The sequence below is a fragment of the Pleurodeles waltl genome, chromosome 3_1, assembly GCF_031143425.1.
Source record: "Pleurodeles waltl isolate 20211129_DDA chromosome 3_1, aPleWal1.hap1.20221129, whole genome shotgun sequence".
Lineage (NCBI taxonomy): Eukaryota > Metazoa > Chordata > Amphibia > Caudata > Salamandridae > Pleurodeles > Pleurodeles waltl.
Window position 1 is genome coordinate 278,036,557 of NC_090440.1, and position 26,480 is coordinate 278,063,036.

Here is a 26,480-nt window from a genome sequence, read left to right on the forward strand (position 1 = left end):
TGGTGTTGTGTCATTTTGTAGTGTTTTCATTAAGTTACTGCGTGTGCTGGTACAAATACTTTACACCTAGCACTCTGAAGTTAAGCCTACTGCTCTGCCAAGCTACCAAGGGGGTACACAGGGGTTAGCTGAGGGTGATTCTCTTTTACCCTGACTAGAGTGAGGATCCTTGCTTGAACAGGGGGTAACCTGACTGTCAACCATAGAACCCAATTCTAACACAATCAAATAAGCCAAAAAGAAAGGTGTAAATGAATTATACCATGTTTAAAGAAGAGAACACGTACATTTTAGTACTGTTTAGCAGTGGAAAGTTTCCAGAGTCCTAAAGCCAACTAAAAGAGGGTCAGAAAACTAGGAGGAGGAAGGAAAAAGTTTGGGGTAACCCTGCAAAAAGGGGCAGGTTTAAAACCTTGAATGAGGACATAATATGACATACACACACACACCAAAGCGACAGAATACTTCCACAAACACAAATCCACCAGACCAAAAGTTAGTGTTAAACTGTCGGCACAAACACCTGTTTGGAGCACAGGTATAGCAAATCTCCATTGCAAGTAAGATGGAGCTATGGCAGGGAATCGTGGACCGAGTGAACGCCGTGGGACAGCATCCATGAACAAGGGACGACATCAGGAAAGGTGGAACGACCTACAGGGGAAATTATGTTCCATGGCAGCAAGGCACCAGCTCACCATCCAGAGGACTGGTCGTGGCCCCCCACTTTCTCCCCCACAGCTGACAGCATGGGAGGAACAAGTCTTGGCAATACTGCATCCTGAGGGACTCACTGGAGTTGCTGGAGGACTGGACACTTGTGAGTCAATATTTACTTCCTATCTCCCCCGTACCTGCATGCCAACAGCACCCCTCATCCTAACACCCATCACTCCACTCCATCCTACAAAGTGCACCAACACAAACAACAATCCTAAATGCCAAGCCCTGCATGCCTAACCCACTGCATGAACATCCCTCCCAGCCCTGCAGTTCCCCACCAGAAGATGCCCCCGTGATGACAGCAACTCGTGACTACTGGATCTGGATGAACTCCCTGGCCCACCAGGGACCACTATTCAGTCGGATACCCCAGCCCACACCCAGTCCAACACACAGCCTCCCCCATCAGTATCCAACACCACAGCAGCCACCCAACACCCCCACACCTCTGTCCCCAGAACACGTCAATCAGCAGTGTGCCCATCTGTACAGGAACCCCAGTCCACACCTCACAGCCAAGACAATCAGGGTCCTGGGGTCAGTGGAAGTGGGCACACCATTCAGGGGACACAGGCATAGGGGGACAGGGACACACAGAGGACAGCTGTGCGCCAGGGGGAGGACAGGCCCAGGGAACCGAGGCACTTACCAATGTCCTGGGGGCTTACCAACAATCCCAGGACAAAATTGGTCAGGTGATAGACATCATGCAGGAGAACCAGCGGCTGCAGGAGGAACACCACCAGGAGATCAGGAAAGAATTGCAGGCCCTCAACACCACCATGGTCTCCATAGTAGGGGTGCTAGGTGATATGGCCAACATCATGAGGGACTACACATCACACCAGTGGGCCCCTACCACTAGCCAGTCAACTGACCAGCCCTCCACATCTGCTGCAGCTAGTGGACAGGAGACCCTGCAACAGGACTGTAGGAAAGTACCATCTTGCCTGGCATGTTACCCCCATTTTTCACTGTATATATGTTGTTTTAGTTGTATGTGTCACTGGGACCCTGGTAACCCAGGGCCCCAGTGCTCATAAGTGTGCCTGAATGTGTTACCTGTGTAGTGACTAACTGTCTCACTGAGGCTCTGCTAATCAGAACCTCAGTGGTTATGCTCTCTCATTTCTTTCCAAATTGTCACTGACAGGCTAGTGACCATTTTTACCAATTTACATTGGCTTACTGGAACACCCTTATAATTCCCTAGTATATGGTACTGAGGTACCCAGGGTATGGGGGTTCCAGGAGATCCCTATGGGCTGCAGCATTTCTTTTGCCACCCATAGGGAGCTCTGACAATTCTTACACAGGCCTGCCACTGCAGCCTGAGTGAAATAACGTCCACGTTATTTCACAGCCATTTTACACTGCACTTAAGTAACTTATAAGTCACCTATATGTCTAACCTTTACCTGGTAAAGGTTGGGTGCAAAGTTACTTAGTGTGAGGGCACCCTGGCACTAGCCAAGGTGCCCCCACATTGTTCAGAGCCAATTCACTGAACTTTGTGAGTGCGGGGACACCATTACACGCGTGCACTACATATAGGTCACTACCTATATGTAGCTTCACCATGGTAACTCCGAATATGGCCATGTAACATGTCTATGATCATGGAATTGCCCCCTCTATGCCATCCTGGCATTGTTGGTACAATTCCATGATCCCAGTGGTCTGTAGCACAGACCCTGGTACTGCCAGACTGCCCTTCCTGGGGTTTCACTGCAGCTGCTGCTGCTGCCAACCCCTCAGACAGGCAGCTGCCCTCCTGGGGTCCAGCCAGGCCTGGCCCAGGATGGCAGAACAAAGAACTTCCTCTGAGAGAGGGTGTGACACCCTCTCCCTTTGGAAAATGGTGTGAAGGCAGGGGAGGAGTAGCCTCCCTCAGCCTCTGGAAATGCTTTGTTGGGCACAGATGTGCCCAATTCTGCATAAGCCAGTCTACACTGGTTCAGGGACCCCTTAGCCCCTGCTCTGGCGCGAAACTGGACAAAGGAAAGGGGAGTGACCACTCCCCTGACCTGCACCTCCCCTGGGAGGTGTCCAGAGCTCCTCCAGTGTGCTCCAGACCTCTGCCATCTTGGAAACAGAGGTGCTGCTGGCACATGGACTGCTCTGAGTGGCCAGTGCCACCAGGTGACGTCAGAGACTCCTGCTGATAGGCTCCTTCAGGTGTTAGTAGCCTTTCCTCTCTCCTAGGTAGCCAAACCCTCTTTTCTGGCTATTTAGGGTCTCTGTCTCTGGGGAAACTTTAGATAACGAATGCATGAGCTCAGCCGAGTTCCTCTGCATCTCTCTCTTCACCTTCTGATAAGGAATCGACCGCTGACCGCGCTGGAAGCCTGCAAACCTGCAACATAGTAGCAAAGACGACTACTGCAACTCTGTAACGCTGATCCTGCCGCCTTCTCGACTGTTTTCCTGCTTGTGCATGCTGTGGGGGTAGCCTGCCTCCTCTCTGCACCAGAAGCTCCGAAGAAATCTCCCGTGGGTCGACGGAATCTTCCCCCTGCAACCGTAGGCACCAAAAAGCTGCATTACCGGTCCCTTGGGTCTCCTCTCAGCACGACGAGCGAGGTCCCTCGAATCCAGCGACTCTGTCAAAGTGACCCCCACAGTCCAGTGACTCTTCAGCCCAAGTTTGGTGGAGGTAAGTCCTTGCCTCACCTCGCTGGGCTGCATTGCTGGGAACCGCGACTTTGCAGCTGCTCCGGCCCCTGTGCACTTCCGGCGGAAATCCTTCGTGCACAGCCAAGCCTGGGTCCACGGCACTCTAACCTGCATTGCACGACTTTCTAAGTTGGTCTCCGGCGACGTGGGACTCCTTTGTGCAACTTCGGCGAGCACCGTTTCACGCATCCTCGTAGTGCCTGTTTCTGGCACTTCTCCGGGTGCTACCTGCTTCAGTGAGGGCTCTTTGTCTTGCTCGACGTCCCCTCTCTCTGCAGGTCCAATTTGCGACCTCCTGGTCCTTCCTGGGCCCCAGCAGCGTCCAAAAACGCCAAACGCACGATTTGCGTTTAGCAAGGCTTGTTGGCGTCTTTCCGGCGGGAAAACACTTCTGCACGACTCTCCAAGGCGAGAGGGATCCGTCCACCGAAGGGGAAGTCTCTAGCCCTTTTCGTTCCTGCAGAAACCTCAGCTTCTTCTGTCCAGTCGAAGCTTCTTTGCACCCGCAGCTGGCATTTCCTGGGCATCTGCCCATCTCCGACTTGCTTGTGACTTTTGGACTTGGTCCCCTTGTTCCACAGGTACCCTAGATTGGAAATCCACAGTTGTTGCATTGCTGGTTTGTGTCTTTCCTGCATTATTCCTCTAACACGACTTCTTTGTCGTTAGGGGAACTTTAGTGCACTTTGCACTCACTTTTCAGGGTCTTGGGGAGGGTTATTTTTCTAACTCTCACTATTGTCTAATAGTCCCAGCGACCCTCTACAAGGTCACATAGGTTTGGGGTCCATTCGTGGTTCGCATTCCACTTTTGGAGTATATGGTTTGTGTTGCCCCTATCCCTATGTTTCCCCATTGCATCCTATTGTAACTATACATTGTTTGCACTGTTTTCTAAGACTATACTGCATATTTTTGCTATTGTGTATATATATCTTGTGTATATTTCCTATCCTCTCACTGAGGGTACACTCTAAGATACTTTGGCATATTGTCATAAAAATAAAGTACCTTTATTTTTAGTATAACTGTGTATTGTGTTTTCTTATGATATTGTGCATATGACACTAAGTGGTACTGTAGTAGCTTCACACGTCTCCTAGTTCAGCCTAAGCTGCTCTGCTAAGCTACCATTATCTATCAGCCTAAGCTGCTAGACACCCTATACACTAATAAGGGATAACTGGGCCTGGTGCAAGGTGCAAGTACCCCTTGGTACTCACTACAAGCCAGTCCAGCCTCCTACATTGGTTGTGCAGTGGTGGGATAAGTGCTTGAGACTACTTACCACTCTTGTCATTGTACTTTTCATAAGAGAAAAATATACAAAACAAGGTCAGTGTATATACACATAGCCAAAAAGTTTTGCATTTCCTCTTTTCACTCTTTTCTAAGTGCTGAAAAGTACTTCTAAACTTTCAAAAAGTTCTTAAAAGTTTAAAAAGTTTTTTCTGTCTTTCCAAAAAGTTCTGAAAACGTTTTTCTCTTTTTCTATCACTTTAACTCTCTCTAAAAATGTCTGGCACAGGCCAAAGTGTTGATCTGTCCAAACTTGCATATGACAACCTTAGCTGGAAAAGAGCAAGGAGTCTCTGTATAGAGAGAGGTTTGAGTGTAGGGAAGAATCCTGCCTTGGAACTGTTACTTAACATGCTTAGAGAACAGGATAAGGCCATAGGTGCCCCATCTGTTGAAAAAGTACCTAATAGTTCCCAATCTGATTCAGGGACTCCCCCAGGAAAAGATTTAGGAAAGAAACTTCCTAGCCTGCCCATTACTAGACAATCTAGCATAGATGGTAATGATGATGAGCCACACCAAATAAATAGTGTTGTCTCACATCATAGCAAAAGCATTTATTCTCACCATACTGGTAGTAATGTTTCTGTAAACCAAGCTGTTAAGTTGGCTTCTGTAAGGGACAGGTCTCCTTCTGTTCATTCCCATCATAGCTCTGTTTCTAGAAATGTCCCTCCCACCAACCCTGATGACAGAATGTTAGAGAGGGAACTCAATAAGTTGAGGGTGGAACAAACCAGACTGAAGCTTAAAAAGCAACAGCTGGATTTGGATAGACATTCTTTTGAATTAGAGAAGGAAAGACAGAAGTTGGGTTTAGATACCCATGGTGGCAGCAGCAGTATTCCCCATAGTCATCCTGCAAAAGAGCATGATTCCAGGAATCTGCACAAGATAGTTCCCCCTTATAAGGAGGGGGATGACATTAACAAGTGGTTTGCTGCACTTGAGAGGGCCTGTGTTGTACAGGATGTCCCTCAAAGGCAGTGGGCTGCTATCCTATGGCTATCATTTAGTGGAAAAGGTAGGGATAGGCTCCTTACTGTGAAAGAAAATGATGCTAATAATTTCCAAGTTCTTAAGAATGCACTCCTGGATGGTTATGGCTTAACCACTGAACAGTACAGGATAAAGTTCAGAGAGACCAAAAAGGAGTCTTCACAAGACTGGGTTGATTTTATTGACCATTCAGTGAAGGCCTTGGAGGGGTGGTTACATGGCAGTAAAGTTACTGATTATGACAGCCTGTATAACTTGATCCTGAGAGAGCATATTCTTAATAATTGTGTGTCTGATTTGTTGCACCAGTACTTGGTGGACTCTGATCTGACCTCTCCCCAAGAATTGGGAAAGAAGGCAGACAAATGGGTCAGAACAAGAGTGAACAGAAAAGTTCATACAGGGGGTGACAAAGATGGCAACAAAAAGAAGGATGGTAAGTCTTCTGACAAGGGTGGGGACAAATCTAAAAATGAGTCTTCATCAGGCCCACAAAAACACTCTGGTGGGGGTGGTGGGTCCAAATCCTCCTTTAATCAGAACAAGGAAAAGAAACCATGGTGCTATTTATGTAAAATAAAAGGCCATTGGACAACAGATCCCAGTTGTCCAAAGAAAGGCACCACAGCTCCTACCACTACAACCCCTACTGCTACACCTAGTGTCCCTACTAATAGCAGTGGTGGTGGGAGCAAACCTACTAATAGGTCTTCTGTCCAGTCGAAGCTTCTTTGCACCCGCAGCTGGCATTTCCTGGGCATCTGCCCATCTCCGACTTGCTTGTGACTTTTGGACTTGGTCCCCTTGTTCCACAGGTACCCTAGATTGGAAATCCACAGTTGTTGCATTGCTGGTTTGTGTCTTTCCTGCATTATTCCTCTAACACGACTTCTTTGTCGTTAGGGGAACTTTAGTGCACTTTGCACTCACTTTTCAGGGTCTTGGGGAGGGTTATTTTTCTAACTCTCACTATTGTCTAATAGTCCCAGCGACCCTCTACAAGGTCACATAGGTTTGGGGTCCATTCGTGGTTCGCATTCCACTTTTGGAGTATATGGTTTGTGTTGCCCCTATCCCTATGTTTCCCCATTGCATCCTATTGTAACTATACATTGTTTGCACTGTTTTCTAAGACTATACTGCATATTTTTGCTATTGTGTATATATATCTTGTGTATATTTCCTATCCTCTCACTGAGGGTACACTCTAAGATACTTTGGCATATTGTCATAAAAATAAAGTACCTTTATTTTTAGTATAACTGTGTATTGTGTTTTCTTATGATATTGTGCATATGACACTAAGTGGTACTGTAGTAGCTTCACACGTCTCCTAGTTCAGCCTAAGCTGCTCTGCTAAGCTACCATTATCTATCAGCCTAAGCTGCTAGACACCCTATACACTAATAAGGGATAACTGGGCCTGGTGCAAGGTGCAAGTACCCCTTGGTACTCACTACAAGCCAGTCCAGCCTCCTACATTGGTTGTGCAGTGGTGGGATAAGTGCTTGAGACTACTTACCACTCTTGTCATTGTACTTTTCATAAGAGAAAAATATACAAAACAAGGTCAGTGTATATACACATAGCCAAAAAGTTTTGCATTTCCTCTTTTCACTCTTTTCTAAGTGCTGAAAAGTACTTCTAAACTTTCAAAAAGTTCTTAAAAGTTTAAAAAGTTTTTTCTGTCTTTCCAAAAAGTTCTGAAAACGTTTTTCTCTTTTTCTATCACTTTAACTCTCTCTAAAAATGTCTGGCACAGGCCAAAGTGTTGATCTGTCCAAACTTGCATATGACAACCTTAGCTGGAAAAGAGCAAGGAGTCTCTGTATAGAGAGAGGTTTGAGTGTAGGGAAGAATCCTGCCTTGGAACTGTTACTTAACATGCTTAGAGAACAGGATAAGGCCATAGGTGCCCCATCTGTTGAAAAAGTACCTAATAGTTCCCAATCTGATTCAGGGACTCCCCCAGGAAAAGATTTAGGAAAGAAACTTCCTAGCCTGCCCATTACTAGACAATCTAGCATAGATGGTAATGATGATGAGCCACACCAAATAAATAGTGTTGTCTCACATCATAGCAAAAGCATTTATTCTCACCATACTGGTAGTAATGTTTCTGTAAACCAAGCTGTTAAGTTGGCTTCTGTAAGGGACAGGTCTCCTTCTGTTCATTCCCATCATAGCTCTGTTTCTAGAAATGTCCCTCCCACCAACCCTGATGACAGAATGTTAGAGAGGGAACTCAATAAGTTGAGGGTGGAACAAACCAGACTGAAGCTTAAAAAGCAACAGCTGGATTTGGATAGACATTCTTTTGAATTAGAGAAGGAAAGACAGAAGTTGGGTTTAGATACCCATGGTGGCAGCAGCAGTATTCCCCATAGTCATCCTGCAAAAGAGCATGATTCCAGGAATCTGCACAAGATAGTTCCCCCTTATAAGGAGGGGGATGACATTAACAAGTGGTTTGCTGCACTTGAGAGGGCCTGTGTTGTACAGGATGTCCCTCAAAGGCAGTGGGCTGCTATCCTATGGCTATCATTTAGTGGAAAAGGTAGGGATAGGCTCCTTACTGTGAAAGAAAATGATGCTAATAATTTCCAAGTTCTTAAGAATGCACTCCTGGATGGTTATGGCTTAACCACTGAACAGTACAGGATAAAGTTCAGAGAGACCAAAAAGGAGTCTTCACAAGACTGGGTTGATTTTATTGACCATTCAGTGAAGGCCTTGGAGGGGTGGTTACATGGCAGTAAAGTTACTGATTATGACAGCCTGTATAACTTGATCCTGAGAGAGCATATTCTTAATAATTGTGTGTCTGATTTGTTGCACCAGTACTTGGTGGACTCTGATCTGACCTCTCCCCAAGAATTGGGAAAGAAGGCAGACAAATGGGTCAGAACAAGAGTGAACAGAAAAGTTCATACAGGGGGTGACAAAGATGGCAACAAAAAGAAGGATGGTAAGTCTTCTGACAAGGGTGGGGACAAATCTAAAAATGAGTCTTCATCAGGCCCACAAAAACACTCTGGTGGGGGTGGTGGGTCCAAATCCTCCTTTAATCAGAACAAGGAAAAGAAACCATGGTGCTATTTATGTAAAATAAAAGGCCATTGGACAACAGATCCCAGTTGTCCAAAGAAAGGCACCACAGCTCCTACCACTACAACCCCTACTGCTACACCTAGTGTCCCTACTAATAGCAGTGGTGGTGGGAGCAAACCTACTAATAGCCAATCCAAGGGAGTAGCTGGGCTCACTTTTGGTAATTTAGTTGGGGTTGGTCTGATTAGGGAGACCACAGAGGCTACTTTAGTCTCTGAAGGGGCTATTGATTTAGCCACTTTGGTTGCTTGCCCCCATAACTTGGAGAAGTACAAGCAACTAACCCTAATAAATGGTGTTGAGGTCCAGGCCTACAGGGACACAGGTGCCAGTGTCACAATGGTGATTGAGAAACTGGTGCACCCTGAACAACACATACTTGGACACCAATACCAAGTAACCGATGCTCACAACATAACACAAAGCCACCCCATGGCTGTTGTAAATCTCAACTGGGGGGGGGTAACTGGTCCAAAGAAAGTTGTGGTAGCTTCAGATTTACCTGTAGACTGTCTATTAGGGAATGATTTGGAGACATCAGCTTGGTCAGATGTGGAGTTGGAGGCCCATGCAGCAATGCTGGGCATCCCAGGGCATATTTTTGCTTTGACAAGGGCTCAGGCCAAAAAGCAAAAAGGACAGGGAAGCTTGGATCCTGGAACAATGGACCAAGTGCTCCCTAAAGCTAGGGCTAGTAGAAGCAAACCACTTCCTACTATCCCTCCCTCTACAGTGGATTCTACTTCTGAGGAAGAAGAATTCCCTCCCTGTGCAGAACCTACACCAGAGGAGCTGGAAGCAGACACTGCTGAGCTTTTGGGTGAAGGGGGGCCTGCCAGGGAGGAGCTGAGTGTGGCACAGCAAACCTGTCCCACATTAGAGGGTCTCAGACAGCAAGCTGTCAAACAGGCTAATGGGGATGTCAGTGACTCTCACAGAGTTTACTGGGAGGACAACCTCTTGTACACTGAGCATAGGGATCCTAAACCTGGAGCTGCCAGGAGATTAGTGATTCCTCAGGAGTACAGAAAGTTCCTCCTAACACTGGCACATGACATTCCCTTAGCTGGGCATCTAGGACAAATGAAAACTTGGGACAGGCTTGTTCCCCTGTTTCATTGGCCTAGGATGTCTGAGGACACAAAAGAATTTTGTAAGTCCTGTGAAACCTGTCAAGCCAGTGGCAAGACAGGTGGCACCCCAAAGGCACCCCTTATCCCACTGCCTGTGGTTGGGGTTCCCTTTGAAAGGGTAGGGGTTGACATAGTTGGCCCCCTTGACCCTCCTACTGCTTCAGGCAATAGGTTTATCTTGGTGGTAGTGGACCATGCCACAAGATACCCTGAAGCAATTCCTTTAAGGACCACTACAGCTCCTGCAGTGGCAAAGGCCCTCCTGGGAATATTTTCCAGGGTGGGCTTCCCAAAGGAAGTAGTATCAGACAGGGGAAGCAATTTCATGTCTGCATACTTAAAGGCCATGTGGAAGGAGTGTGGTGTAACGTACAAGTTCACAACACCCTATCATCCACAAACAAATGGACTGGTGGAGAGATTTAATAAAACTCTCAAAGGCATGATTATGGGACTCCCTGAAAAACTCCGCAGGAGATGGGATATCCTTCTACCATGCCTCCTTTTTGCCTACAGGGAGGTACCCCAGAAAGGAGTGGGCTTCAGCCCCTTTGAACTTCTTTTTGGACACCCTGTTAGGGGTCCACTCACACTTGTAAAGGAGGGTTGGGAACAACCTTTAAAAGCTCCTAAGCAGGATATTGTGGACTATGTACTTGGCCTCAGATCAAGGATGGCTGAGTACATGAAAAAGGCCAGTAAAAACCTTCAGGCCAGCCAAGAGCTCCAGAAGCAATGGCATGATCAGAAGGCTGTTTTGGTTCAGTACCAACCAGGGCAGAAAGTGTGGGTCTTGGAGCCTGTGGCCCCAAGAGCACTCCAAGATAAATGGAGTGGACCCCACACAATTGTTGAAAAGAAGGGTGAAGTCACCTACTTGGTTGACTTAGGCACTGCCAGGAGTCCCCTTAGGGTGCTCCATGTCAACCGCCTGAAACCCTACTATGACAGGGCTGATCTCACCCTGCTCATGGCAACAGATGAGGGACAGGAAGAAGACAGTGATCCTCTACCTGATCTCTTCTCTTCCACAGAACAAGATGCTCTTGTGGAAGGTGTAGTTTTGGCTGATTGTCTTACTGCTGAGCAGAAAGATAATTGCATAAATCTCCTAGGACAATTTTCAGAACTCTTCTCTACTGTGCCAGGCACCACTTCTTGGTGTGAGCACACTATAGATACTGGAGACAGTTTACCTGTCAAAAGTAAGATCTATAGGCAGCCTGACCATGTCAGGGACTGCATAAAGCAAGAAGTTCAGAAAATGTTGGAACTAGGAGTGGTTGAGCACTCTGACAGTCCATGGGCTTCTCCTGTGGTACTGGTACCAAAACCCAATTCTAAAGATGGAAAGAAGGAAATGAGGTTTTGTGTAGACTATAGAGGTCTCAACTTGGTAACCAAAACTGATGCTCACCCTATACCCAGGGCAGATGAGCTTATAGATACACTGGCATCTGCCAAGTATCTAAGCACTTTTGATTTGACTGCAGGGTATTGGCAGATCAAATTGTCAGAAGATGCTAAACCTAAGACTGCATTTTCTACCATTGGAGGACATTACCAGTTTACTGTAATGCCTTTTGGTTTGAAAAATGCACCTGCCACTTTTCAGAGGTTGGTGAACACAGTCCTGCAAGGGCTGGAAGCTTTCAGTGCAGCATATTTGGACGATATAGCTGTCTTTAGCTCCAGCTGGGATGATCACCTGGTCCACCTTTGGAAAGTTTTGGAGGCTCTGCAAAAGGCAGGCCTCACTATCAAGGCTTCAAAGTGCCAGATAGGGCAGGGTAAGGTGGTTTATCTGGGACACCTTGTTGGTGGGGAACAGATTGCACCACTTCAGGGGAAAATCCAAACTATTATTGATTGGGTTCCCCCTACCACTCAGACTCAGGTGAGAGCCTTCCTAGGCCTCACTGGGTATTACAGGAGGTTCATTAAGAACTATGGCTCCATTGCAGCCCCTCTTAATGACCTCACATCCAAGAAAATGCCTAAAAAGGTATTATGGACAGCAAGCTGTCAGAAAGCTTTTGAGGAGCTCAAGCAGGCCATGTGCTCTGCACCTGTCCTGAAAAGCCCTTGTTACTCTAAAAAATTCTATGTCCAAACTGATGCATCTGAATTAGGAGTAGGGGCAGTCCTATCACAACTTAATTCTGAGGGCCAGGATCAACCTGTTGCTTTTATTAGTAGAAGGTTGACCCCTAGAGAAAAGCGTTGGTCTGCCATTGAGAGGGAGGCCTTTGCTGTGGTCTGGGCTCTGAAGAAGTTGAGGCCATACCTGTTTGGCACTCACTTCATTGTTCAGACAGACCACAAACCTCTACTTTGGCTAAAACAAATGAAAGGTGAAAATCCTAAATTGTTGAGGTGGTCCATATCCCTACAGGGAATGGACTATACAGTGGAACATAGACCTAGGAGTAGCCACTCCAATGCAGATGGACTCTCCAGATATTTCCACTTAGACAATGAAGACTCATCAGGTCATGGCTAGTCTTATTGTCCTTCATTTGGGGGGGGGGGGTTGTGTAGGAAAGTACCATCTTGCCTGGCATGTTACCCCCATTTTTCACTGTATATATGTTGTTTTAGTTGTATGTGTCACTGGGACCCTGGTAACCCAGGGCCCCAGTGCTCATAAGTGTGCCTGAATGTGTTACCTGTGTAGTGACTAACTGTCTCACTGAGGCTCTGCTAATCAGAACCTCAGTGGTTATGCTCTCTCATTTCTTTCCAAATTGTCACTGACAGGCTAGTGACCATTTTTACCAATTTACATTGGCTTACTGGAACACCCTTATAATTCCCTAGTATATGGTACTGAGGTACCCAGGGTATGGGGGTTCCAGGAGATCCCTATGGGCTGCAGCATTTCTTTTGCCACCCATAGGGAGCTCTGACAATTCTTACACAGGCCTGCCACTGCAGCCTGAGTGAAATAACGTCCACGTTATTTCACAGCCATTTTACACTGCACTTAAGTAACTTATAAGTCACCTATATGTCTAACCTTTACCTGGTAAAGGTTGGGTGCAAAGTTACTTAGTGTGAGGGCACCCTGGCACTAGCCAAGGTGCCCCCACATTGTTCAGAGCCAATTCACTGAACTTTGTGAGTGCGGGGACACCATTACACGCGTGCACTACATATAGGTCACTACCTATATGTAGCTTCACCATGGTAACTCCGAATATGGCCATGTAACATGTCTATGATCATGGAATTGCCCCCTCTATGCCATCCTGGCATTGTTGGTACAATTCCATGATCCCAGTGGTCTGTAGCACAGACCCTGGTACTGCCAGACTGCCCTTCCTGGGGTTTCACTGCAGCTGCTGCTGCTGCCAACCCCTCAGACAGGCAGCTGCCCTCCTGGGGTCCAGCCAGGCCTGGCCCAGGATGGCAGAACAAAGAATTTCCTCTGAGAGAGGGTGTGACACCCTCTCCCTTTGGAAAATGGTGTGAAGGCAGGGGAGGAGTAGCCTCCCCCAGCCTCTGGAAATGCTTTGTTGGGCACAGATGTGCCCAATTCTGCATAAGCCAGTCTACACTGGTTCAGGGACCCCTTAGCCCCTGCTCTGGCGCGAAACTGGACAAAGGAAAGGGGAGTGACCACTCCCCTGACCTGCACCTCCCCTGTGAGGTGTCCAGAGCTCCTCCAGTGTGCTCCAGACCTCTGCCATCTTGGAAACAGAGGTGCTGCTGGCACACTGGACTGCTCTGAGTGGCCAGTGCCACCAGGTGACGTCAGAGACTCCTGCTGATAGGCTCCTTCAGGTGTTAGTAGCCTTTCCTCTCTCCTAGGTAGCCAAACCCTCTTTTCTGGCTATTTAGGGTCTCTGTCTCTGGGGAAACTTTAGATAACGAATGCATGAGCTCAGCCGAGTTCCTCTGCATCTCTCTCTTCACCTTCTGATAAGGAATCGACCGCTGACCGCGCTGGAAGCCTGCAAACCTGCAACATAGTAGCAAAGACGACTACTGCAACTCTGTAACGCTGATCCTGCCGCCTTCTCGACTGTTTTCCTGCTTGTGCATGCTGTGGGGGTAGCCTGCCTCCTCTCTGCACCAGAAGCTCCGAAGAAATCTCCCGTGGGTCGACGGAATCTTCCCCCTGCAACCGCAGGCACCAAAAAGCTGCATTACCGGTCCCTTGGGTCTCCTCTCAGCACGACGAGCGAGGTCCCTCGAATCCAGCGACTCTGTCCAAGTGACCGCCACAGTCCAGTGACTCTTCAGCCCAAGTTTGGTGGAGGTAAGTCCTTGCCTCACCTCGCTGGGCTGCATTGCTGGGAACCGCGACTTTGCAGCTGCTCCGGCCCCTGTGCACTTCCGGCGAAAATCCTTCGTGCACAGCCAAGCCTGGGTCCACGGCACTCTAACCTGCATTGCACGACTTCCTAAGTTGGTCTCCGGCGACGTGGGACTCCTTTGTGCAACTTCGGTGAGCACCGTTTCACGCATCCTCGTAGTGCCTGTTTCTGGCACTTCTCCGGGTGCTACCTGCTTCAGTGAGGGCTCTTTGTCTTGCTCGACGTCCCCTCTCTCTGCAGGTCCAATTTGCGACCTCCTGGTCCTTCCTGGGCCCCAGCAGCGTCCAAAAACGCCAAACGCACGATTTGCGTGTAGCAAGGCTTGTTGGCGTCCTTCCGGCGGGAAAACACTTCTGCACGACTCTCCAAGGCGAGCGGGATCCGTCCACCATAGGGGAAGTCTCTAGCCCTTTTCGTTCCTGCAGAAACCTCAGCTTCTTCTGTCCAGTCGAAGCTTCTTTGCACCCGCAGCTGGCATTTCCTGGGCATCTGGCCATCTCCGACTTGCTTGTGACTTTTGGACTTGGTCCCCTTGTTCCACAGGTACCCTAGATTGGAAATCCACAGTTGTTGCATTGCTGGTTTGTGTCTTTCCTGCATTATTCCTCTAACACGACTTCTTTGTCCTTAGGGGAACTTTAGTGCACTTTGCACTCACTTTTCAGGGTCTTGGGGAGGGTTATTTTTCCAACTCTCACTATTGTCTAATAGTCCCAGCGACCCTCTACAAGGTCACATAGGTTTGGGGTCCATTCGTGGTTCGCATTCCACTTTTGGAGTATATGGTTTGTGTTGCCCCTATCCCTATGTTTCCCCATTGCATCCTATTGTAACTATACATTGTTTGCACTGTTTTCTAAGACTATACTGCATATTTTTGCTATTGTGTATATATATCTTGTGTATATTTCCTATCCTCTCACTGAGGGTACACTCTAAGATACTTTGGCATATTGTCATAAAAATAAAGTACCTTTATTTTTAGTATAACTGTGTATTGTGTTTTCTTATGATATTGTGCATATGACACTAAGTGGTACTGTAGTAGCTTCACACGTCTCCTAGTTCAGCCTAAGCTGCTCTGCTAAGCTACCATTATCTATCAGCCTAAGCTGCTAGACACCCTATACACTAATAAGGGATAACTGGGCCTGGTGCAAGGTGCAAGTACCCCTTGGTACTCACTACAAGCCAGTCCAGCCTCCTACAAGGACCCACAGGTCACCAGCATCCCTCCCCCTGCAGAAGGTGAACCACCCTGCAAATGTTCCCTGCAACCCAGACAGACACCAGAAACACTTGCCAAGACCACGACCACCGCCAGGATGTGATACCCTCCTGAATTACCCTCTTGTGTTTCACTCTGCCACCTTGTCTACTTTGAACTGCCATTGTTCCTCTTCATATTGCCCCTTGGACATTGAACCTGTGCTACAAACAGACTGGACCAATATCCTTGACTTACCTCTACCATCACCCCATTTCATTGCACTATTCCTTCTATATTTTTTACCACAATAAAAACCCTTGAGCATAACTTTAGTGACAGTGCTTTATCTGCCAAAAAAGTACAATAAGTTGAACTGTTTCATCTTGTGCAATTGTCCTGAACTTTGTGATTCCAACCAAAAAATGGCCTGTAGCAGTTTGTAGTCATCACATCAGTACACAGTTGTAACCACACCAAAAGCTGCAAAATGGGAAGGCATAGGTGACAGACAGTTGGGATGCTAAGGAGGCGACTGCCATCATGCTACAGCCACACAGAAAAAATAAATAATCAGAGGAATGGTCAGTTCCACTGTCTTACCTGTGTGTCATTGGAAGTACTGCTGGATGACTGATGTCCTGTTGTCCACATCCTTATCCTCTGCCTCCTCATCCTCACTGTCCTCAGGGTCCACTACTGCCACAGGAACATTTTCACCCTCCTCCTCCTGTAGATAGGGCACATGTCGTCTGATGGCCAGGTTGTGCAACATACAGCATACAACAACTATCTGGCAAACCTTCTCTCAGGAGTAGCAGAGGGATCCACCTGTCAGATGGATGCATCTGAACCTGGCCTTCAGGAGACCGAAGGTCCTCTCAATTTTTCTCCTAGTTCACCCATGAGCATCATTAAACCTTTTATCAGCCTCTGTCCTCGGATTCATTACAGGGGTCAAGAGCCAGGACAGGTTTGGGTAGCCAGAGTCACCTGCAAGAATTGAAGGTCAAACATTAGCCTTGCACAATGGCATGGGGGATGACTCCTGAAGCCATACACTGACATGCAGGGGGTGGGGACTCAGGCTCACCTATTAGCCACACCCTGTGCCTCTGTAGTTGTGCTATCACATGTGGGATGCTGCTATTCCTGAAGACAAAGGCGTCATGCACTGACCCAGGATACTTGGCAGTGACGTGGGAGCTGTACTGATCAGCCAGGCACACCATTTGCACACTGAGTTAGTGGAAACTCTTCTGATTCCTGAACACCTGTTCAATGGCCCGGGGGGTGCAGGGGGAGTGGGCAAATGCTTTATGTGTTCCATCAATGGCTCCAATAATATTTGGAATATGTCCCATTGCATATCCACTTGGGGAAAAAGATGTAGCTGCACATGTGTTTGAGCAGGGCAGCCAAAACCCTTGCCAGCACTATTGAGAACATTGGGTGTGACATTCCTGCAGCCAAGCCCACTGTCACTTGTAAAGAGCCAGTTGCCAGGAAATGGAGCACTGATGTGACCTGCACAAGAGGGGGAATCCCAGTGGGTTGACGGTTATCAGATATCAGATCAGGCTTCAATTGTGCACACAGCTCTGTGATTGTGGCACTGTCCAGTCCATGGGTGAGTATAATGTGCCCGTCCTCCAGTGTAGCCAAGTCCACAAGGGGTCTGTACACGGGGACTTGACTCCTCCTACTATTCCTCCACAGTGGTAGGTACCTAAGGGACACAAGAGTGAGAAGGGAGTGACAAAAAGAACAATGGAACCACCACTTCAGTGTACATTGACCATGTATGTAATTGGACTATGTAAATGGCAATGTATGTACAATTGACAGCAATGACATAGTGAATATTGTGAAAGGAAGTGATGGTGTTATTTACAATATATACAGAAGGTGGTTTAAGAACAATATGGACTTCTAAAGGCTCCGTCAATCCAGGAAGCCCTGAAGTCACATATATTTTTTTTACAATTTTAATCCACTTTCAGTATCATGTTGACGTTTCGACCCTATATGTAGACATAAATCAATCAATCACTTCCTTTCACAATATTCACTTTCACTGTGTTTTTACAATTAGGAGCACCTATCATCAGAAGTACAATCTTCTCGTGTCTTACAAAATGTACGATACATGATGCTAAATCGCTCAAAAGAAGTTTAAAGTAATAAAGCATAATTAATGTAACATGAATTGGATACATGTAATTGTCTAATCATTGGCTTACCATGGAAGTCTAGGAGTACTTTCCCCTTGCATTTACCGTACATTACTTACTTTTGTTCATTACCCTGGTCAAAAGGGTTAGAGGGTATTTGCCTCATTGTGTTAGACCACCAAGGACTAGAACCCAGCATTTGACAAGTAGCTGCCTTACTAAGGATACACAAACCATAATTGCGACCGAAAATGTGATTGTCAAGCACTGTGGTGTTCTAAATGCTGCTACACTGTTGCCTGTACCAGACAATGCGGATGATGATTGTGAAGTGGAGCATGACTGTCTCAGTGTTACTGAACTATGCCAAGACCAGATATACGAGATGAGCCAGTACCTGAGTCTCCTTTTGTGCTATGTGTGGATGGCTTGCATTTACAAGACAATGGGGGAGCTGCCTATGCAGTCTGCACAATTTTAGGAGTTGTTGATGCTTCTTGGCTTCAAGGAATATTTTCTGCAGTGGTTGAATTGATTACTCTCACCAGAGTTTACTGTGTTTCAGACCAACTGAAAGTGACAATTTTCACTGGTAGTCAGTATGGCTTTGGTTTTGTGCATTACTTCGGACAGTTATGGTCCCTGAGGTGGGTTATTAATTCTTCCGGACCCCCATCCTGAATGGTGAACAAGTGAGGAATCTTCTTGATGTGTCACAAATGCCTGAAGAGGGAGTGAAGACGAACATGTAACTTTTGGCAATAGATATGCTGACGAGGTCGCAAATTTACTGTGATCACAATGTCGGTACCTTTAACGGAGAATATACAAATGAGGGAATGGATGAGACCAATCACAACCTTTGGTTAACAACTGCAGACACATTAGAAAAGGTAAAGAGACTTCAGTAAGAGCTGTCAGAGGTCGAACAGCAGAGTTGGGTATGAGCAGGTTGTGTCAAGCAAGACAATGACATTTGGGTTTCAATATGTTGCCCCAAATGGCTAGGCATTTCCATGGGCCAGCTCATGTTGGCAGAGATGCCATGGTATGATTGTTTAGGCAAACGTGGTTTAATGCCAAGTTCAGATTGATGGCTGAAGCATTGTTTCACAGAGGTGATGTATGCCAGCAGAACAATGTTGGAAAGAGAACTGCAGTAACGCTAAGTCACATAGGAAGATCAGGAGGTCCTTTTAACAGGATGCAATTGGACTTTATAAAGATGCAGCTATAGAACTGAGGTTTCAGATCTTTCCGAACCGGTTAATGGGACACCAAAATCCAGGCTGGTGAAAGTGTGTGCTTTGACATCTTTGAAATGGCCTAATGCCCCCCTGGTGTTGATGAGTCTTATTGTGTACCTGATCAGAAGGCTGGACTGTCTCCTCATGAGAGAATCATGGGCAGAGGCATGACGCTGCCAGCTATACCTGTGAATGTACCCGTGAACATGACAGATTATATGATCCTTGATCACTGCAAAGGGCCAGTTGACATGGTGTATTCTGTGCCTCGTGAGGTCAGATCAGGCACAGTTCCACTGCATCACGAACAGTACCATGACCTCTTTCCCGGAGATTGGGTCTTGGTGAAGAAAAACATAAGGAAAATGTGTTTGGAGCCTCATTGGCATGGGCTATATCAAATCATCTTTTTGACAGCAACAGCTGTTAAATGTGGAGGTCTCCATAACTGAATACATGCTTCCCATACTCGCAGTGTACCCTTGATGTGACAGCACCTGTCTCAGAAGTGCTGGAGGTGACAGAGAGACAACGGGAGCAGGTTAGTCAAGCTTTCATAGATCAGAGAGAGCAAAGAGAGCCTGAAACAGCACATGCTCACTCTGATGGGGATTCTTGAAAGATCCACAGTTGAAGCTGAGGTGGAAAAGTCTCGTCCTGCAGTGGTGAATGAGTCGACTTCAGATTCAGACCCTGACAAAGGACCTAGTCCTATGAGAAAGTGAGTGGAGCTGGAGACCGTTGGCACAGAAGGCAAGAAAGAGGGAAACTGAATTTACCCAAGCAATAGGTGCTTCATACAATTCCAGAGGACACTGAGAACTCTGATCTTAGTGAAAATGAAAACAAAGGATTGGCACTGAGGATGTCTAAAAGGACTAGAGTGCCCTGTTAAAGGTATTGTTCCCCTAAATGGACTTACTTTGGTGCAAATGAAGGAGAGAGAAAGTTTTGGGAATTTTGAGATAATGCTGCAGATCTAACTGAACTGCCTTAAACACTGTGCTCAAAGTTTACTTTACCTTTTCTGTGCTATTAGGTAGCCTGAGGCATTTCACATTGGATGTGATTATTTGTTCATTTGAACTGTGCCTTGTGTAGCGACTTTGCATTGACTTTGTTAGGGAGTGAAGAAGAGTGCCAAGGCCTGAGTCTCCAGAACAAGAGAGGGTTGTTCTTTAGAAGAACACAGAGTAGAGTTAGGGAAGACTCACGACGACCTTTGCAAATATATCTGTTGCAATTTACCACATGAACTTTGTTTTGCCGTGTTTCACAAATGAAGGGCAAGCAAACCATTACTGCTGTGCTGCATTTGATTAAAACAGGTCTGAATTTAGAGAAATCATAAAACCTGGAAAGAATAACACTAGCAGACGTAGATACATACTTATGGGAGTGTTAGTTTGAACCTTTATAGCAATAATCACTTTGCGTATAGGGCTGAGGTTATGTACACAGTCTAGTATAGAGGACATTAGTTCTACAAGTGTTCCTAAGATCCCATTCCCTACTTATGAAAGAATGCACTCTCTCAATGAGGAACATTTGCACGTAGATACTTCTAGAGGAGTACTTTGATCAAATGTTTATTATAGGTTGCTTTATGAGTATATAGTAACACTATGGATGCAAGGGATTGCTACGTTTGTATGCAGTTACCTGCTTCAGTTTCATAAGGCATCACATATAATTTCATTTCTTTGACATATGGAGTTTTCTGCAGTCTTTTATTGAGTGTGTGGGAAGGTATCCCTTCCTGCCCCAAAACAACCATCTCTGCAACACAGACACCCTTGCATCAGGGTGCAAAGGTGCTTGCGTTTGTGCACTGCAGCCCACTGTGCACCACTGCAGCAGAAAAGGACAGGAATGCACCGTATCTCATGGATGCAGTGCATTCCTGCCTTTTTCGTTTGATGCAGGGCAGCGCCACAAGAAGGCTTGAGGTGCTGTCCAGCACCAAAAACGTGTATATATGCTGCTTAGGGTCTGATTATGAGCTGAACCATTCAAACTTCAATATGGCGGTGGTGAGGCAGCCATCAACCGGGTGACCTCACCATTGTCGTATAATGATTTTTCCTTCGGGCTGATCAGGGAGTCGAGGCCAATGCCTGTTGACATGGTCGTGGGCAGTGCAGGGGCACCCCTGTGGCCCCAACTCTGCCTTTATGCCAGCTTTTTCAACGCGGGGTCCCCGCCATGAAAAGGCTAGCAGAAAGGAAAGTTGTGACCAGCTCAGCACCACCGTGTTGTAATCTGGGATCCCAGCGGTGATGGCAGTCTGACCACCAGGATCATAATCTGGCGGTCGAACCACCAGGATTGCAGTGGTCCGACCACCACAGCAACTTTGGCAGTCTTAGGACTGCCAAATTCATAATGAGGCACTAAGTCTAAAACAGATAAAGACCTTAAGGGACAGCACAGGTGAAATAGAGAAGAAATTGAACAGGGAAACCAACAAGCATTCATTTTAGATTAGCAGCGTAAGGGAAAGTTGTGCATACGAATTGACCAAGGTTATTTTGATCCATTATTTATAGGGAAGAGTGCTCGTGAACACACTTTTGATATTAGGGGAAAGAGTGAGTTCATTGTAAATGGAAAGAATCCTGTGATTCCTGGAGTATACTTTATTTTTGGAAGGGATGCTTATTTCAAATTGCTCAAGCAGTGGTATGGTACATGTCATTTAGGTATAGTATTTCTGAAGATTTATCATGTGGAGCATTTTAAAGATCCTGTATTGGAAATTAAACCTAGAGCTAGGAGGGGTGTTCCACTATACTGCCAACTCAGGTGTGGAGGTAGCACTGGCGTGGCGCGAAGACACATCCAAATCTGCTCGGTGGGAAGGGTGGCTTGAGTCTCGATGTCAGCTGCTTTCTCCTATGGCACCAGCAATGTGGTTGGTGAGCTCTGGCGGAGTCAGCGGGAATCGGTCACGTTATCAACTATAGGACCACAAACATCCAAATTGGGCAGGCAGACTGCCTAATAGGGAGAGGGGTTTTCCATCCAAAAATCAACAATGGGACTATTAGCGTCAAAATCTAAATCAGGCCCTCAGTCTCTTTTTAGAAAGTAAAAAATCTTCAGTGGGAAAAAGGTGCAGTCTGTAGCTAACGAGGGCTCCAGGAAGCAGGAAAACGTGCCGAAGAAGAGCCACTGAACAGGATTTGCTGCTGTGGAGAAGAACGTAGCTTGTTCTACAACAAAGTAAGGCTGACTGGTGATGCACCGTGGATGGATCAGCGAGCACTTTTTGATGGAAAATTTACAATGTTATGGGTTTTGGCTGTTTTGGTACTTTTAGCACCACTTCCAAGGTTAAATGACTTGGTGGGCACCACTTGGAGGGCAGGACTCACTTCAGGCAGAGTCCAGATGTGGGCTCAAGGTTGTTGGAGCTTTTATGTCTTTGTAGTTTAAAAAGGGAGGCTAGCCAACCAGCCCTTGGAGTCACTCTGGTAGTCATGGAATCAAGCAGCAAGTCAGGCCTTAAGCAGGAGGGCATTCCTCTGTTAGCAGCAGGGCAGTCCTCTGAAATACAAGCCAGTTCTTCTGGGGTCCTCTGTAGGTCCAAGGGTGAATGGAAGAGTGGGTCTTAGGGTCCTATATTTATACCTGATGCCAGTTTTGAAGTGGGAGAACCTTCTAGAATTTTTACCCTACAGATGGTTCTTGTATTTCCTTCCCCTCTGCCCAGGCTCCAAGAGGGTAGTGTGAAGTTCTTTGTGAGTGTGCTGAGACAGCGCCTCTGCAGTGTAAATGGGGCAGGTAACAGCTCTGCCCCACACCTCCAGGAAGGATAGCCCATCCTGCTAATACCTAGTCCCCCTCCGCCCCATTATCTGGGAGGAATACATAAAGGCCAACTGCCATGCTTATCACATTCATGTTACGAAGGACACAGGCTCCAGGCACAAAATGGTTAGAACAAAAAAATGACGTTTCTTATTGGGACTTGAAATCCGGCTTTAGTATTAAAGTGGATTTTAAATTACAATTATATTGAGACCAAACAGGGCTCTGTTGTCAAACAACGGAAATTACTTATTAACTTATCTCTTCTTTGGGAGAGGTAGGCCTCCCAAAAATGAATTTAGTGTTTTTTTATTACCAGGACATGTAAAAATAAAATGTACATGCGCACATTTTTAAATATATTGGACCCTGCACTATGGGCAAGTGGGGCATTAGACATAGTGCCACGTGTTTTAAAAAACGAACTGTTACTGTTCAGAGTTGCTGACAACTCCTGATACCGATTTAGATACTATCAGTGTTTTAAAAAATAATTCAAGTCAAAGATTACTTTATTCAGTCTACACAAGACCATAAGAGTGCAAAGAGAAATAAAAAACATACAGTATATGAATTGTCATGGCATTAAAGAACAACAATAAAAACATAATAGACACAAAAATAAAAGTTCATAGGCAATGCACTCACAAACAAACGTTCCATTTATCAACCCTGCACACTAGATATACAAACAATCTGGATAAACCATATTTCACAGATTTAATCAAACACTTAATATATTTTCTTCTGTAAAAACAATAAAAACATAATAATAACCAGAACAGTCACATAATAATGTGAATTGGGTCAATAACAGAAAGTACGCTCAAATTGAATACCCCCTGCATCCAGCGATTTTCTTAACCCCAATAAAAAAAACTAGGAAACAAGCAACGGTACAGGTTAAATAAACATCCAGAAATACCTGTAAAAACGTGATGGCTGGCCGCACCTGTACAAAGTGCAAGGATTTCAGTAGAGAGAGTAAAAACATTCTAGGAGGGATCTCATAAAAACTACAGAAAAAAACAAAATGCAAGTGTGAAGAAAAATTATCAGAAGTACACGGACCCAGTTTTTTACACCATATGACAGGCTTTGGGTATGCCAACAGCATATGGTAATGATTAAGTTTAAATATAGTTAGGAGAAAGTGATGGTGAAGAATGAAAGTGCTAAGCAAGTAGGGTTCAATGGTGGGACCAGTCACAAGCAGAGCGTGACCACAGACCAGAGGTTTATTGAGCTCAATTGCCTCCCTCTCAATTTTCCTCCACAGCATAAAGGTGCTCTGAGTCCATGCAATATCTGCGTTATAGAAATAGGCAACTCAAACAAAGCAGGCCTTCCTAATTTCACAAAAGTGTCCCTAATATACTTCCACACAATCCCTAATTATCTCTCTACACAAATGATTTTCAGTATGCACCCAGGTAGTCAACCACCTAATCAGACGGTGGGAGCAATGAGGTCCGACAAAAAAACGATAACCATAACGCCCCATGAACCATGTAAGCCGATGTAGAGGCAATGTAGAGGCAGGATCCACTAGTAGATGCCTTCAGAAACCATTTTAAGCCACTTGAAGTTCCTTAACATTAGTTTAACAGTTTTCTGCCTGGTAGATCTTCAACAGGGCCCCAAGTGACTTACTGCATATTCTTGCAGAAAAGGAAAACATAGCACCAATGGTTTTTGACAAGGCTAGCTTCTTTTCTTTAACCAGAGGGTCATCAAACACAACACCCAAGTAGTTGTAAGACTGGACCCTGGACAGCCTATTACCCTGCACATGGAATGTTCTTGACCTAGTCTTTTTGGGAACCAGCACCATCACCTGCGATTTTCTGTAATTAGCAAAAAAAGATCTAAATTATTTATATATTGCACAAAACCATCAAGTAATGTCTGAAGCAGCAAAGCTGTCCTTGCCAACAAGATAGTGCCATCTGCATACAGTAATGAAGGGAATAAAAATAATTCCAAAACGATAAGCTTAATGTGTGTCCACTATGAGTAGTTCTGAGTGCAAGTGAACAATTCTGCCAAAAGTGCTCAAAGCCTTTAGGAAGTGCCACCTGATATGTGCACAGGACAGGAACAGAAAGACATAGGTGACATGCAGACTCAACACTCCCATTTCGTGATACGCTAAACAACCAACAGTACCAAAACTAGGCCATTTGTATCGTGAACCCTATCATGCTGTGTCACAGTTAAGTGGTTGTATGTAACTTACTAATGACTATACTTCAATGAGAGAATGCCAATATTCTGATGCCCGAGGGTTGTGTTCTCTATGGATAACAATGTAATACACCACTGTGTATGCTGGAAAAAACTTAACTACACCACTTAACCACACTCAGGGAGTTAAATAGTGCCACGCTCATGACATAATACTTTATCATTAAAATGAAGGGGACAGAATCCCGGGACCTAAGGTGCAAACAAGCTTGTCTTCCTGCAGAAAAAAGTCCAGCCGGGCAGAGTAGTTGACTGTGAACTAACGAAATATGGGAAATCCATAAGCAAGTTCTCACGCATCTCCAACAACACCAATGCTGCACCTAACAACGCCAGAAGACTTACCCCCAGTGATCTCAAAGATCTCTTAACCACTCTCCAACGTCCACTGTATTCTGAAAAGGTTTATTTTGGCATGTTGTATTGGCAGTTAAAAACTGTGCACAGCATGTAATGGCAGCATGAGCCAACTAGTAGCATTTAATTTGTAGGCCCTCATTACATGTTGTACCACTTTATGAGGAACAGCTAGGTAAACTGAATGTGCCAATTGTGTGTAAGCCGATCTTACCATGTCTTGAGGAGTGAGCACAAACACTTTAGCACTGGTTAGCAGTAGTAAAGTGCATAGAGTTCTAAGACCAACAAAAGGGAATTGCAGTAAACAGGAAAGGAGAAAGAAAAGGTTTTGGGGGTAGACCACCTCAAAGGCTGGCAGTCCCACTCGCAGTCATCTGGTCACGTTAGACCAAGGGAACACCAAAAGTTCAGGCCAGCCATGATTAAGTGTGGGTCGGATACAGGTATCAGGTTAGTCCTGCTGAAAAGTCACCTTCTAAGTCTGTCTCAGAGAGTTCAGTTTGATTTGGAGGTGGCAATGAGGAGCAGTCTCAGAGTTGTGGATGGCCATCACTGTAGAGTGAAGAGCAGGTTGGGAATTGCAGGCAGTCATCACTGTAGCGCATGGAGCCAGTCAGGCGTCACAGATAGTTGTTGCAGAAATCCAGCATTCCATGCTTTACATTCTGGATTTCTTGAGAGCATCATTAACCACATGGACACCACCAGTGGGTTTCAGGGTTCGACAAAAGAATGATTAGAGATTGGCAAAAAGCATGGAACTATGATAAACATTGCCAGCAATGATTCAGAGTTCATTATTGATGATACACACTTTTGTGTAAGTGACATCATCATACAAGTGTTGCATGAAGAAAGTGATTTTAAACACTGGTGAATTAATGTAACAGGACTACAGGTGCTTAGAACATCCACCCTTCACACAAGTAGTCATGAGAATGGTTCACTAAAGTGAAAGACACTGTTGAGGGACTACTATTTAACAGTGGACAAGACAAGTTGAGGTCAAAACGTGTTGATTTGTGGATGTGTGCTTTTGCCAGTTAAATATTTCTCAGAACACTCTGACACAAGTGTGTTTTGTACATCTTTTTTCGTTGGCAATATGTATATTCACTGGAGAAAAAAAGGTTAAAGTGACATCACAGTTAGGTGAAAATGTCATTTTA

At 45.8% G+C, this 26,480-nt stretch overlaps 1 protein-coding gene across 1 annotated transcript in view; it reads left to right on the forward strand.

Moving 5' to 3' along the window:
- ENTREP2 (endosomal transmembrane epsin interactor 2) overlaps positions 1 to 26,480 on the forward strand; it is a 1,414,698-nt gene that overhangs the window by 1,091,965 nt on the left and 296,253 nt on the right. The window lies entirely within an intron of this gene.